The sequence below is a fragment of the Dermacentor silvarum genome, chromosome 1, assembly GCF_013339745.2.
Source record: "Dermacentor silvarum isolate Dsil-2018 chromosome 1, BIME_Dsil_1.4, whole genome shotgun sequence".
Taxonomy (NCBI): domain Eukaryota; kingdom Metazoa; phylum Arthropoda; class Arachnida; order Ixodida; family Ixodidae; genus Dermacentor; species Dermacentor silvarum.
Genome location: NC_051154.1, coordinates 165,203,143 through 165,217,952, shown reverse-complemented (window position 1 = coordinate 165,217,952; position 14,810 = coordinate 165,203,143). Strand labels below are relative to the sequence as shown.

The window sequence follows — 14,810 nt, the reverse complement described above, 5'->3', positions numbered from 1 at the left end:
TATCGCATGTATATATATATATATATATATATATATATATATATATATATATATATAAGGAGAGTCCGAACGGTGTAACTACAGAAGTCAGGCAGTGCATTACACACTTTGGTCTGGGGCCTTGACGAGAACAGTTCGAGAGGCGGAACGCGATTAACGCAGTTACGTAGCTGAAGGATTCAATCTGCAATCATCTCTCCGAATGCGGCGTCACCTCGAAAGACAATTTGTTCTATTTCAGTACGCGGCATCTTATTCGGAGAACAAGTGTTACCATATCGCTTTACTATATATCTTAAGGTGCCATATCGGTGTATATATAACCTGAAGACGTCAGAGACGAGTGACCTTCGCACGGGTAGAACTTCGCGGCCTCACTGCGTAAGGGGCCGATAACGGTGCACAGAGGCACTCGACGACGTACGCGCTTTAGAAGCTCCGATTTTGGAAAGGAAACCCTCGCGCGCATCTTTCGATCGGACGTCGTCGAGCCGACGCGGCCCACTCGCGGACACGCACGTTTGGCCGGCATCCTATCGATTGCATTGTACGCAACGTTCCTTAGAATGGCACAAAGTGGGACCAACTGGCGCGGGTTATTGGGATTACCTGCCGCGGACAAAGTCAAGCCCACACTTAGGGTATGCCAGAGCAGAGAAAATACATCCAAGGCCAGCGATCGCAGCGTTTCCTCGCTGATTGAAGCCGGATAGCGCGCAATTCGAGCTTGCGGGAGCAGACCCATGCATGTATTGAGAAGAGGCCCGCCGCAGGCTTCGGGCGCACAGCTGTCTTTATTTTACGAAAGTGCCAACTCTACAGAGAAGTTGGCGATTTGCAAGAACAGTACGCCTGCAGCAGTGTTTGGTTCATGGAAGTTAAGCGATTGAAGGACATTGCGCATCATAGGGGCGATCAACAAATTTTACTATATAGTGCGGTGTCTTGGAAAGTGCTAAAGAAGAGTAGTTCATCTATTTCTTCAAATAGAACGCTTGTCTTCGTTTCTGCCAAAACGTCACAACTCGAGCCTTTCATCAAACGTGAAAAGGTAAAGCGTGAGAAACATGCGCGAAAGAAGCCCAAATATGAGGCCTTGCTGAAGGAATTAATTGTTTGCGGCCAGGTATGCATGCAAACTGACGTCAATTCGCGACGTACAGCAACGTATACATGGTGGAATGCATTAACCGCCAGTGTAGATCTCAACTCGAAATATTTCGCAGTGATGCCTCTGAGAATGTGTGCGTATAATTCTGTTTGCAAACGCAATACCGGATGCCGTGGACTCGCGAGGTCCTGAGTTGGGTACATCCGACGACGCACGGCGAGGAGATGGGCGAGGCGAAATGGCAGAACTCGCGGCCCGCCTCGCGCGAGCACTTTCGAGCACGTCGTTAACGTTCCCAGTCGTCAAGCGCCTCAAAACGGAACGCACGCATGCGCTCTCGGCCTCCGCTTGTTGTATACGCTGCAGCAGCCACACACGCACGCCCAGCATTTAAAGCCGCTCCACCCTATATGTTCCCGCACTGTCGGCCGTTAAGACCGGGAGCACGCGGTTTGCCTTGCTTCGTACTATTTGTAAACAGTGCTGACTGCGCGTTTTCTCACGGAGCGGCAAACTTGAACGGGCCAAGGCCGCGTGACGCACCTTTTAAAAGGCGAGGGCTGAACGGCGTGCGAACGGCACACACACGAACGTAACGTCCTTGTTTCCCCTTTCGCATCCTTCTCCTTTCAAGAGCCTCTCCCCCTCGCCCTTCCCCTGGCCCGTATTTTATTTTTTTTTTCTTCTTCCGTCGTTTTCCCCGTCTTAGTGCTTCTTTTACACACCTCACTCAAGGCGCTCAGGCGGCTGTAGCAATAAGAGCCCTCTCCGGAAGCATGCATATATCGGCGCCCATTGCGTATCCACAAGCGCTCACTGCCGAGCGGTAGCTAGCCTTTTCTTTCCGAGATCGCCGCTGCTGCCAGGACCGAACCATCGACGATTATCGGCGATCGCGGCCGAACCTGGTTGCCGCTTGTGTCGTGCTTTCCAGCTTTGCTCTCCTCGCTCGCCGCCGAAGGTCGGCGCGGCTTCGTGCTCCGCATTACTGATGACGCTAGCCGGTTGCGGCGCTAAACAGAAACAGCGCTCGCCGCTGCGGGAATTATCATACCGTCCATAACGCCGAGAGAATTACAGCAGCGTGTTCCAGCAGCCCGTTTCAGCTAGACGCAAGATTCAAGGCTCTTAATACGTTTTGTTTTTTACTTTACGTTCCCGATATTATTTTCACGTCTGGCATGTAGTCTCTATGTGCTTGTAAATAATAGTAATATTAAAAGAAATCCAAATATCGTTCTTTTATCTTTAGAGTGACCAGTATTATACGTATACTGTTTTGATGCTTTGAACCACGCAGAATTCTCAAGCTCCGATCAGACACCGAATGCATAGCTGCCCACGGGCCACATTTTTTGTCTATTGATATATTTTTCATTGTGGCGAGGGAGCGAGGAGGTAGAGAGAAGCTGCTTAAGGCAAGGAAAGCTTGGGGAAGTGAGTGCTACAGATGGCTCACAAACGCGCGGCTTGTAAACATGTCCATGAGAGCTGGTCCCCACGATGTCTTTTCTGCTGCCTCCTTGATATCGAGATTGCTTCGTTTGACTCTGCGCACCAAACCAGCTAGTGTTCCACTTCACTACATATACTCACGGTGACGCGGCCCGTATGCGCAGAGGGCCACGCGTTTGAGACCTTTCCTCTAATGATGAGAAAAAAATGAAGAAAAGAAAGGCAGCAATACTAGTTTACCTCAGTGCTAGATTTGATTTAGTGGGGAACCGCGATAGGCTTGTGCGCGCCCGGAAGACGACATCTGCATGCGCCAAAAGACACCTGTCTTGCTTTCAGAGCGAATATTTTTTCCCGCCAAGATATATAACTAAATGAATTCGCTGCACAAATTAACGCTACACAGGGACACGCACTAAGGATAAGTACAGACTGCCAAATCATTTTTTTTAACCTTAGCGCTTCTCTACACTTTCTTCTCATCTCTCTATACCTTCCTAGTCACCCAGTGGAGGGTAGCAGTACGGATTTTCCGCGACTTCTCTTCTGCTGTTCTTTCTTTCGTATCTCTCTTTCTCTCTGCCCTCAATACATGGTCTAGTGAACAATGCCATGCCGCTTGCGCAGACAGGGCATTGTTCACTATAGACTCCTAGAATCATAGATTCACTAAAATCCATGCAGCACCATCAGCGGACATTTGTCAGCGCTCTCGCTACCAAGCGACACACTGTAAAACATAGACGATCGCAGCAAGCGCTCGCCCGGTCAACGGTTCGACGTTAAGGGGCAGTTATTAGGCCACTTGTTCGTATCTCTTGTGCAGAGTATGTGGTTAATTGCGCTTCCGGTCTGGTGCCAGTAAAGTGCGACCACAGTGGCCGGAACGTGTATATATGTCGCATCCAAGCATGCCTTAGGGAGGGAGAGAGAGGGGCGCGCTTCATGCTTCACACCTTTTTGTTTGTTTGTTTTTCGCTAATCCGCTGACGCGAGTACTCGCGCGGGCGAAACCAGCGCGGAGCTCAGTCACCAAAGCAAGCTACAAGCACAGGGCAAAAATCGCGCCGTTTCATCCGCCAACGCCATGGTGGGCGCATATGGGTGAAAAATGGCGTTCAAGAGATTTTCGTCAGGTACAGTATGACAATGCAGTGTGCAGTCATCGCGTTGCATAAATGTTATGTAGTAGTCGTTAAGATCGACAGGTAGCACGTCTAAGCACGGCTACCACTTGAAGTTGTGGAAGAAATGGTCTCCGTGGCCCGCGACCTTGAAATAGCTCCCGAATTCACATTTCCTTTACGCCCGAGTCCATCACGTTTTTTCTATTACTGTTCTTCGTGTTGCACTGGTCGTGCACCCTAAAGACGTCCGCACTGTCCCCTCCTTAGGAGAAAAATAAAATAAAGAAGTAACGCTTCCTATCTGTTACAACGCACTGACTGGCGTAAAACTCCTACACCTACAACGTTCGTTTCTTCCTGAGATTTTTGCTGCACCACAGTAAGTGAACACCCGTGAGCTGCCAAGCTCAACCCTCATCTATGCACTATATATCCCCTACCCCAGTGTAGGGTATAGAAAACCGGAAACTCGCTTCTGTTTAACCTCCCTGCCTTTCCTATATATATCTATATATCTATCTCTTGGTGAACAATGCCCCAAGCCTGTCTTGAGTACGCACGTACTTGTCAGAGCAGCACACATCAGGTGGGCTCAGCCAGCTCCGCTTGTACACGTTTTTACCGCCGCGATGCTCCCGGCCCTTCAGGTGAGAGTGTACTAGAAATATTCAGGTTGCGCGCTCTGGCTTAAGCGGAAGTATTAACGGACGCCTCACAAGGCCCCTTCAGTAATTTTTCGGGTATGCACTGGAAGTTGTCAAGTACCGTCCACAGAGCGTTCTACCGCGAGAATTCTTTTAAAAAGGATTTAGTAATAGCCTACATAGGCTTGCGTTAGAATGTTCAGCTATTTTCGCGACGTACATACATTGGTATATATATATATATATATATATATATATATATATATATATATATATATATTGTGTAAAGAAGATCGTCACTTCCGCACTACGCTTGTCTGTTTTGCAGTGTCCAACCCTGATGAGGGACCCGTTAAGGTGCACGCCGTATTTAGAGCTGTCACTCGAAATACGGCCCTCCGCGACGGACTTGGTGTGACAGGGGCTCGCCGCAACGGAGCGGTGCTCCGCCCAAGCCTGTCTTGAGTCCGCAAGCCTTGTGAATTGTCGTTTTTCATTTCGTTGTTTCTGTTGGTATCGAGCGCGGAGCAAGCAGTTAGTAAATACGTGGACTACCGGCTCGTTTATCCACGAAGGGGCGCCTCATGGGAAGACCAAGTTAAGATGAGAGAGTGAAAGGAAATAAGCGCAAGGGAAACAGTAATGGTCCATGGGGGCGATAGCAACAGAAGAAATTTCCGCTGGGGTAATCTGCACCAGCATGCGTTGCACCAGCATCCGCACCAGCACGCAACGAGAAACAAGAGCGCCGTCGGAGAAGCTCGAATATGAGAGGCCCGTTTACTAGTCACATCCGACTGAAGACGCTGTGTTCAGCAGGAAGAGTATGCAATAGGCGCGCGCTAAACTCATCCATGCACTATATGTCACTTGTCACGCGTCTTCTCAAGTAGCAGCTGCGCTGTGGTGTCTGGATGTACTCCGTTGAAGCCCGCCAGTACTGTGTGCGTGCGCGTGCTTGAAATGTATTGCTTGAAAGACGGTGGCTATCCATGTATTCCGTTATATATAGCTGCAGCAAGCCTGAATAAGGAACATACAAGACGACAGTGGCTTGCAGCCTGCCCTATAGCGATGATTCCTAGGGTGAAGGACTATGCAGTATATATCGTTTAGATAGATACTGTCGGCGTCAATAAGGACGGGCACATTGTACGTGTCACTCACGGGCATAGCAGTCCGCGAGAGAGACACCATCACCCACGAGAGCACGTTTAAACGGACCAGCAATTTTTTTCTTGCGCCACGGCGCTGATGATCGGTCGACTGCAAGCTGACAGCGCTGTTAAGTCGCATTGTTCGTCCTTTCAGGAAGTCGGCATTCAAAGCACGAAAGCGTACTGTGATGCCTTCTTTATATCTGTCGGTGAAAAAAAAAAGATATAAAACAGACTGAAGGTGTCCGACTGAAGTCATCCAAACGAGCAATCCTTCAAAAGTTGGTATACGCCTGCTGCTCTGCTCCATCGCTCACACCAGGCGCATGAATGAGTCTGCTGAGTAGCGCTAAAGCTGGAACCCGGTTTCTGTTCAGCAAACACGCCACTGACTTCTTGCACGGCGCTCTGCTGGCCTCCGGAAAGCGATGCTCTTTAGGGTGCGCATATGCCGGTCTGTTGAGTGAGCGCGCTCTCTCTTTCGATGCACATCCTAGCAGGGGGCGCGGAGGTGCGGCTCGCGGGCCGAGCAGTGTTTCACTCGCGATGACCGGAAGACCGCTCATCGCGCGCAGACTGACAGCCGTCAACCGCCTCTTCTGCTCTTGCTGCCATAGGGATCTGGGTCACGCTTTATTTGGGAGGCGGGTAACAGACGTGTCTCGTTTCTTGTTCTCGACTCTTTTTTTTTTCCCTTTTTTTTGTCTGCGCAGACGCCGCTCACATACCGTTGCCTTGAGGTGGCACTCGAGAGAGGAGCATCCTTTGGAGCGAGGCGGAAGAAAGGAAAGCGAGTTGCTTTATTCAGACGGGTTCCACACCTGGCGTGGCGCGCGGGAGGCCATTCTGAACGGGGAAGACCATAATAGAGATGAAAGGAAAGGAGTGATTCGCCGCGCGGAAGCTGTCTCGTGAGTATTCGCGCCGTGACACGTATCTGCGATGAGCTTCTTGCACCGAATCCCAAGTATTGCGCAATCGGACGCTAGCGGCAGGTTTGGGGTTTCCGTAACTCACCCACCGCTATGGATAAGGGCTCGTTTGAGCGGCGCGCCGTGCACGTGGGGTGTTGTACATACATGCGGTGTTGCGGCTGTGGGAATGGAAGTGCGAAATTGTCTTTGCGGTGACACTTGGACAACGAACACTGAATAATGCCGGAGTGCGGAAAGGGATCTGCTTCGATTCGAAGCTGATAGCTTTCCAAGCCGATAATATAAGGTCACGTGACGTGGTTCACCAGTATACAGGCAAGGAACAGCAACTTCTCAGAATTCTGGGGGCCAAGCCAATGTAAAGCTCCACAACGCCACTCTCTCAAGCGGCTATGAAATATACTTTCGCTATCACGCAACGTCAGAAAGCATACTCTCAGCAGCTGGGTATCATCAGCCTATATTTTATGCCCACTGCAGGACGAAGGCGATCTCTAATTACCCCTGTCTTGCGCTAGCTGATTCCAACTTTGACCTGGGTATACATTGTTTCAGGCAGTATAGGAGTGGACTGAAGGGCAAGAAAATGTACATTAAATTACAGCTAGAACGAAAAAAAAAACCACGGTATAAATGTGTATAACCGTGCTTATGGCATTTTTAGTTTTACACATAGAGAAAAACTAATTTTGATGGTCGAGTGTAACCATGGTGAACTTTGAGTATGAACGAGTGACCGTCATATTTGACATTTTGACAGCCAACACAAATATTTTATTTAATTCTCAAAAAAAATTGCAGCAAACATCTATAAACTAAGTGTTACTGAGCGTCAGTTGTCGCAAAACTTTTGATGATATCGCTAGCCAGCAACCGCAAAGCTACCGACAGCCCTATCAACATCGAACGCTATAGTATACTAACATAATACAATCCATATGTTAATATAGCGATACTATATAGTTTCTTTTGTGAAATTAATGCTGTCGGTAGTACTATCGATAACCAATTTACCGATAGTTTTGCATCACTATTTTCCATACCTTCACTGGCTTTCTCTTTTGCACATACTGTTTTTGAGCGGTGAGGCGGGTTTAGGTCACCACTCGCTATCGCCCCTATGTCACTCGCAGAACATTGAAGAAGGCTGTCATTAATCCATCAACTTAAGTTCTAGCTCCCGCATTTTCATGCACGCCCCCGCGGCTAACCAGGCCGACCCACAGCTGCCTAAATTGATCGGGAAACGAGCAGGAGCTACTGAGTGACGTGGTTATACAGCGGCGGGCGGTCACACAACAGCATGGGCGCAACGGGAGCGGAACGTCGTGACCTGTAGATGAGCTCAAGACACAGCGAGGCTGGACGACTCGGGCGCTGACCCGCCCCGAAGACGCCGCCGCCGTCCACAATAACAGGATAGATGGTTACGTGCGGAAAGAGCTCATGTTTAACCAAAAGCGCCGTGCACACACTATTATGCGCGCGCGGTTTGAAGTTTTCGGGCTACACACTCGTTACACGACGGTGGCCCATCCAGGTTTTCGCGTCTTCACTATTCTTCTGTACTCTTTCTCCACTTTCGTGATGGATCGCCCGCAGCGCGGTTGACTCGGTCAACGAAGAAGGAGAAGGCGCGCTCACGCCCGCGTTCATGGTTGGTTCGTTTCTTCTTCTCAAAGCAGGCGCGGCGGGGCCACGTGCACGCACGCCTTGGCATCTGTATAACTCGTTGTAACGTTTGCGCACTGTGCGCTCAACACGACCGCCGCGCTGCGCGAGCGCGTCTGGGTTTTGCGGCAGCGGCGGCGCGATCCATCACTCTTATAGGAAATGTCCGCGAGTCTATATACACACGCGCCGAATGTAAGTATGTGTATACGTACACCGGCAGCGAAGCGTACCCGTCGAAGAAGATTGACGAAGATGGCTTCATTTGCGACGGGAAAGATGCGCCCAGCGCGCGCGTGTAAGCTCAGTGCGGGCCTCTGTTAAGTCTGCTCGCGTTGTTGCTGCAGCCTGAGAAAATAACGCGTTTGTATAGTACAGCTCGTGCGGAAGACGGCTGGGCGTGCTTGAGAGTGCGGCTTATATATATTTCTGGGGGCATGCATCTCGTCGCTCCACCGAACGTCGAGTCGCGCAGCGAAAGTAAACACGAGTGTGACTGCAACGAGTGAGAGCATTTGAAAGTGTGGACGACGAGAGAGGCGTACGTCACATATATGTATAGTTGACTAGAGATTGACACACAGTATAGTATACCTGCACGGTGTATGGGAGCGTGCCATCAGCGGAATAACGTAATACAAAACATGACTGCGCAAACTGAGGACAACGCACGCACGAAAGCACGAAATCATTTGGGCCCTATTTATAATACACGGTAAACTTTGGTCTTGTCTTCATACGCCAAGGACCATTCCGCCCGCATAAGTCCATCCCCTACTGTTCTAAGTCCAGCTCACTCTGGAAAGATCGCACAGCCACTTCCGACAGCTCCTTATGATAACAGGGAAATTATTTGTATGCTTGAGAGACGTTCGTCCGTCTCAGGCCTTGCATATGAGCCGGATGTACGACGCCTTTGTGCGAAATACTGTAAGCAGGCTTTTCTGCACTACGAGGTCATTCTACACAAGATGGCTGACCTACCGCTCACGACACCATTGTACCGAGGGTAGGCTTGCAAACAGCGAGGACGTAGTAAGAAAGAGACGGTGGCTAGCATATATAGGCTGCATCAGCTCCGTGCGTGCCTACATTATTTCCACTAAAAGGGTGACGTCATCAATCACGTGTGGGTCAAACTAGATGACTGGGGAAACGCACTTGCACGTTTTCGTATATCCCTCCGTTGAGCTGCGTTCGTTCTTACTTGTGCAAGACACTCGCACTTCTGCACTTTGCGGAAGCTTGATATTCATGATGCCTTTGAATGAGGGTTGTCGCGCTGCGTTGTTCAAACGCAACCTCTCATACCATGAAATTTCTCCATCCGCTTGCCTGGCGAGTGGCCAGTGCAGGAAGTTTTAGCGCGGGTTTCCCATTGCAAGCAAAATACCGCTTACGAAGACATGCCTATTGCAGCACGCGCTGATTCTATTAGCCGTGGTTCCAGGTTCCCGAGCATGCACCCACCTACGTGCAGTTCTCAATTTCCTACATCCCTTCACGCCACTTCCTTGTCGTTGTCCGAGCTCTCGCGTGTGCTTTGAGTCCTTTAATTACTTCTCCGTACATGCACGGAGATCGGATTGCTTGGAGCATTAACGCCATGCAGGCCCCATAATTTGAACAGAAAATGCAGTGGCTAGTACCTTTAGCATAAACGATTTGCGCTTACACGAGTAGGCGATTCATTGTACTTCGAATAATTCGAATGTTTGACTTATTAACTTGGCAACTACGTGCCCACATAAGCACGGGCGCAATTTTGGGATCTTCGAATGCGGTCGAATTAACCCAACAGCCGAAATAACCAATGAAAGCTTAATTGAATTCTGGATTTATGGTCTGACTTCGTCCTTATGCATCGCATTAAAAAAAAATTCTTGAAAGTAAACATGAAGCGGGCACTGCCATGCGTTTCATCAGCAAATGGGCTCAGCTTCATGGCGTGGCTAAAACTTACGGCTTGAAAAAAAAAATTTAAGCAGCTTGTTTCGAGAACCACTAGTGCTTCGATAACCACTTCACTTCGGTTGCGCTTAATTGACTCGTTCTAAAGGTAACCAAACCTGCAGTAGTTGTTCTGTACAGGAAATCCATGGTTCGCCTTTCCCCAGCCAATTCACATGCAGCCCTTTCAATTAGGTGACATGTGGCTCCGGGTTTTGTGATGAATTTTGGTATAACAGTGGGCGCAATGTACAGGGAAACCTGGAAACAAGCTGATGAGGGGGACAAAAGAAAATAAACAAAACGAATAGTGGAAACACGTGCGTGAGTTAGGGCAGCGTTGGTGCACGCTAAGCCCCGCTGGGGCTGCCTGGATGATATGTTTGGCTCAAGGAAATTTAGTAGCCGCGCTACGCAGTGCCTGTACACAGCATGCAGGCAGGTGACTATAGGATGTGACTGATGCATTTCGACCCGGGCTGAACCAAGCCTTTCTCGTATGTCTTTATCCTCAGTCGTATTTGCTATATGTCGGCCGCTGCGGCTTTAGCATTCATTACGGCTCCGTGATCCCCGGAGGGACACGACAACATCGACCTATTAGCATTCGTGGCTGTGCAGCTATTTGCCGGCTTCGAGCACGCGGAAGCCGCACTCACGCGCATGCGGGCAATTTGCGTCACTCTCTGCGGCTCCCGCGAGCGGTTCGCTGTTCTTTACCCGTGAGCCAGGCGGCGGGCAGCCCGCCATAGTCGCATGCGAACTGGTGCTGCCACTCGTCGATCACCTGGTGGTGTCTCATTGCCACGCAAGCGCCGTGGACGACGTCGGGGCGTCTTTATGCAAGGACGTGGACGAGATGTTTTCAATTTTCGATGAGAAAGTTATCGCTGCACGGAAAGCCGTCTCAGACAAAGTGACTCATACAGGTGGGTGGCTAACTGCCAGCTTGGAAATCCCCCCTCCCCGGGCCCGCGAACGAAAGGAAAAGTGAGCGCAGTTAACGCGGTGCTACCAAGCATTCGCACACGTATACGTGCGCACGAAGTGGACGTCGAGGAGATTTCCCCTCGAGTCAGGCGTATTTTATGGGTACTGCCTTGAAATGCACTGCACACGCGGCTTGCTCGTCGTTCGTAGAGCCTGCCGATTCATTCATGCGTACGCCAGTTGTGCACTGGCGGCCTCTGGAAGGAGTGCATGCAAATCTGCGACATCTATACTGTAGTCACACAGCACAGCAGGTTGCACGGCAAGATTATTATCTTCGCGAAAATCAAAGTTGCCACTCGCACGGCAGCGAAATGGAAAGCACGGTGTCGACGGGCTCACCTTCTTGGTGATGAGCTTTATAGGTGGCAGTTTTACAATGTGAAACAGTCCGTCTCTTTCTTGCGCGTAAGCGATTAAGATAAGAGATTGTCTTGATCATTTAATGCGCACTGAGGCCAGGCTCTGTTCTTGTTCTCGTTGTTTTCGTGACAAAACACGACCATGCAAGAGTTGTGCGACTCGAGTCTGACCTGCAATATAAAGCACTTTTTTTTTCTTTTAAATCCCACTTCAGCGATACTATACATATGCAGTTATTCAATTCAAGGTAGTATTGTTTTCTGCCACAAGATTACGCTCAGTTTTTCTATGGGCGTGTTGGTTGCAGGGTGACTGGGGAAAGTGGATTCTCCCGACACCGAAATTCGCTGCTCTTGATCTGCGTCGCATGGTCGGTGATTCGAAAAATTGCCGGACAGAGGCAAGTGCTCAAAAGTCACAAAACAATTAACGGCCGTCAGTTAACCTACAGCAGACCGCTCAATACTCCACAATGGCAAAGCAACACAACTTAAGTAGTGTTGATTAGCGGCCGGTGGTGTATGAACGGTGCCGATTCAGGCTTATTGCAGTCATTCATTAAATATATGGGGAAATACGAAATTATGCAAACTGTGCACGGTTGAAAGCTATGCAGAAATGCGAGCGTAAACGGCTTAGGAATACACCCCCTTCCACTTACCTTTCTTGTTTTATTTATTTATTTATTTGTTGCGGAGTTCCATTGCTGAACGTGTCGACTAACGTATGTTACTTGTTGTCGTGATTGTTATGAAATAGGGTAAATTGTTACTAAAAAAAAAAGCAAACAAGAAAAAAATAAAGAAACGCTGCGTGAGTGTTACAAGTGTTACAAGCGCCACTACCTGCAAAGCGTTACTTTCATCGTTGGTATACATTCTATATGTAATATGTATCGTAATATCCCAGTTGAAGTGTGTCTGACCATCTAAATAGACTGAATAACGCGTATTCTTCATGGCCGCATTTCGTCTGTCAAGTATTGTGCCATGTGGTGTAGTGTTCCGCGCAGCGACTATCTTGTCTTCTTGCTAACATATTTTTACTGGCTTCAAACAGACCAAACCGAGCGAAGACATTCCACTCATTAGCTATAGGATTTGTTTGTCAGTGGACTCGGCTTACCTTACTGAGAGGATGGCGTGCTGCCGTTCAAGGAATGCCAGCTGGAACACACCTGCGAGTATAACAAGCAAGCTGTTTAAGCCACCACACGTGCACACAGTTGTCAGGCGCTATGCTGGTGTTTACCATTGTATTTTACATTCAATCGGTCACTCCTATAGTTCTTTTTCTTTGCCATGAATCGAATCGAGAGATCTGCGCAAAGGCTCTCTCCTGTAGACGTGGATTTTTGGTCATAACAAAGAGAATGAAGGGAAAATGTGAAAGAGAAAACAAAAGCAAACAAACAAACAAACAAACAAACAACAAACAAACAAACAAACAAACAAACAAACAAACAAACAAACAAACAAACAAACAAAAACCAGCTGGCATAGGATGTGGCAGGCAGCCGGTCATTACGGAGGGGTTTCAGGCTGTCCAAGGTTGTTTCTTTATGCGCGTCGGTACGTTAGGAAATTCATATATACGTACGCAGTGAATGAGCGACCATGCCGCGCACAAATGAAAGTTAATGACTGCTCTAACTGGTGGCTGACGTTGGATGCGTGCAACCAAACGATACGGTGACAGAGGGCGGTTAAAAAGAATGACCGTGAACGAAATGACTACAACGTATAGCAAACAAAGGGACATAAAATCGCGGTGTCCAGATGCACAGATGAACGATGACTGACTTGTTTTTACCACGTAACCATTGACCACCAAACCAGTTCACTACCAAACTAATTTCTATCAGAAGTAGATGACGAGCTAGCACGGATAAAATGCAGACACGTTGCACAGTTAAATTGTGGGGTTTTACGTGCCAAAACCACGACATGATTGTGAGGCAAGCCGTATAGTGGGGGACCAAGTTCGTAATGTTTAGGTCCGTATATATAAATAATAAGAATAGACTTGAGAAGTGCATGTATCACTTCTCAAGTCTGAGGAAGATGTACAATAGCTGCCATTTTAGACGGCGCGCTGCACAGCAGGTTCAGTTTTCGCAAGGTTTGAGTCTGAGAAGAACTATAGCCAATTTACGTATCTTAGTCAAAGTCTGTACGTTACAAGCGGCGGTTGCGATGCTCGAGCCTCGCTGCACCGATATTTAAGCGTCCTCAAAGGCGCAACGATGGCGAGCACAAGTGGACTGTCGTATGAGAGGCCGCTGAGCGACACCCCGCGATCTCAACGCGGAAGTTACGTACTTGCGCATTTCACGCAGCTCTCAAGTCTGCTGAATGATAATCGCTTTCAGCTAACGCGAAAGGAAGGTTGAGGAGTAGGGGGAGCGGGGGTGGGAGATGCGAAACGAAGCCATGGCCAGAAAAGGGTCCGAATAACAGGTAGGCATACAGGAAGAGAGAGAGAGAAAAAAAGCGCACCTATAGTCATCAGACAGAGATGATCGTCCTCTTTGTAATATAGTACAGGAAAGAACAGGCAGGCCAAAAAGCGCCCTCCATCGTTTCTGACGCGCTCAGAGCTTTACCCAATGCGAAACCGTGGCGGCCCTCACGAAGGAAGTGTCGCAATAAACTTACGCAGCTTTATTTAATGGCGCGCCAGATATTTGCGCATGAAAGGCTCCATTTCTTCTTTTCCGCTGGCGAAAAGTCGATTACCCGTCGGTCGTTTATCCTGCGCACGATCGCGTTTCTTCCAGCCACAAGGAAGGTGACACCGGAAACCTTCACTGCCTCGTGATGGTTCAGAGTACGTGCCGAGCGAGCACGTAGAACGTAGAGCGGCCACGAGCAGAGGTAAGTAGAAGAAGAAGCAAAGAAGCGAGGATAGGAAAGAAGTGAACTTCGCAACTATGTTCCCGGGCGCGGAGGTCAATAAGCCAGCCGCCTGAGTGGACCGTTAACGGCGCGACAATTGCGGGTTCGACTCGAAAAGTGCCACTTAAACTCTTCCCGCATTCTCCGTGTTTACCTGGCACAATATTTTGTCGCTGCGATATATATATATATATATATATATATATATATATATGCAGTCGCTGGTGTTCTTCCGCTCGCCCCCACTCGCATACTCCTGTCTCCTCCATTATTATTCTATATATATATATATATATATATATATATATATATATATATATATTTTTTCAACGTGGTCTTCCGCGTGGCGAATTTACGCGCCTTCACTACTTTCGGGCAGCTTCGCAACGCGTCCGACGTGTCAGACAGGGCAGCGACCGTTACGCGCAGATGCCCGGGGCTCCTCATTTCACCACGGTGCCGATGGCTCTTACTACCCGCAAAATACTTTGACGTTTAGAACAAACCGCT

The 14,810-nt window shown here is 48.8% G+C and overlaps 1 protein-coding gene across 1 annotated transcript in view; it reads right to left on the bottom strand.

The window, feature by feature from the left end:
* The window catches only part of LOC119436359 (Ig-like and fibronectin type-III domain-containing protein 1), a 225,299-nt gene that overhangs the window by 102,672 nt on the left and 107,817 nt on the right, over positions 1-14,810 (bottom strand). The window contains exon 2 of the mRNA XM_049657148.1: positions 12,529-12,580. The gene's annotated coding sequence lies outside the window, so the exon portion shown is untranslated. The remainder of the gene's footprint in view (positions 1-12,528; positions 12,581-14,810) is intronic.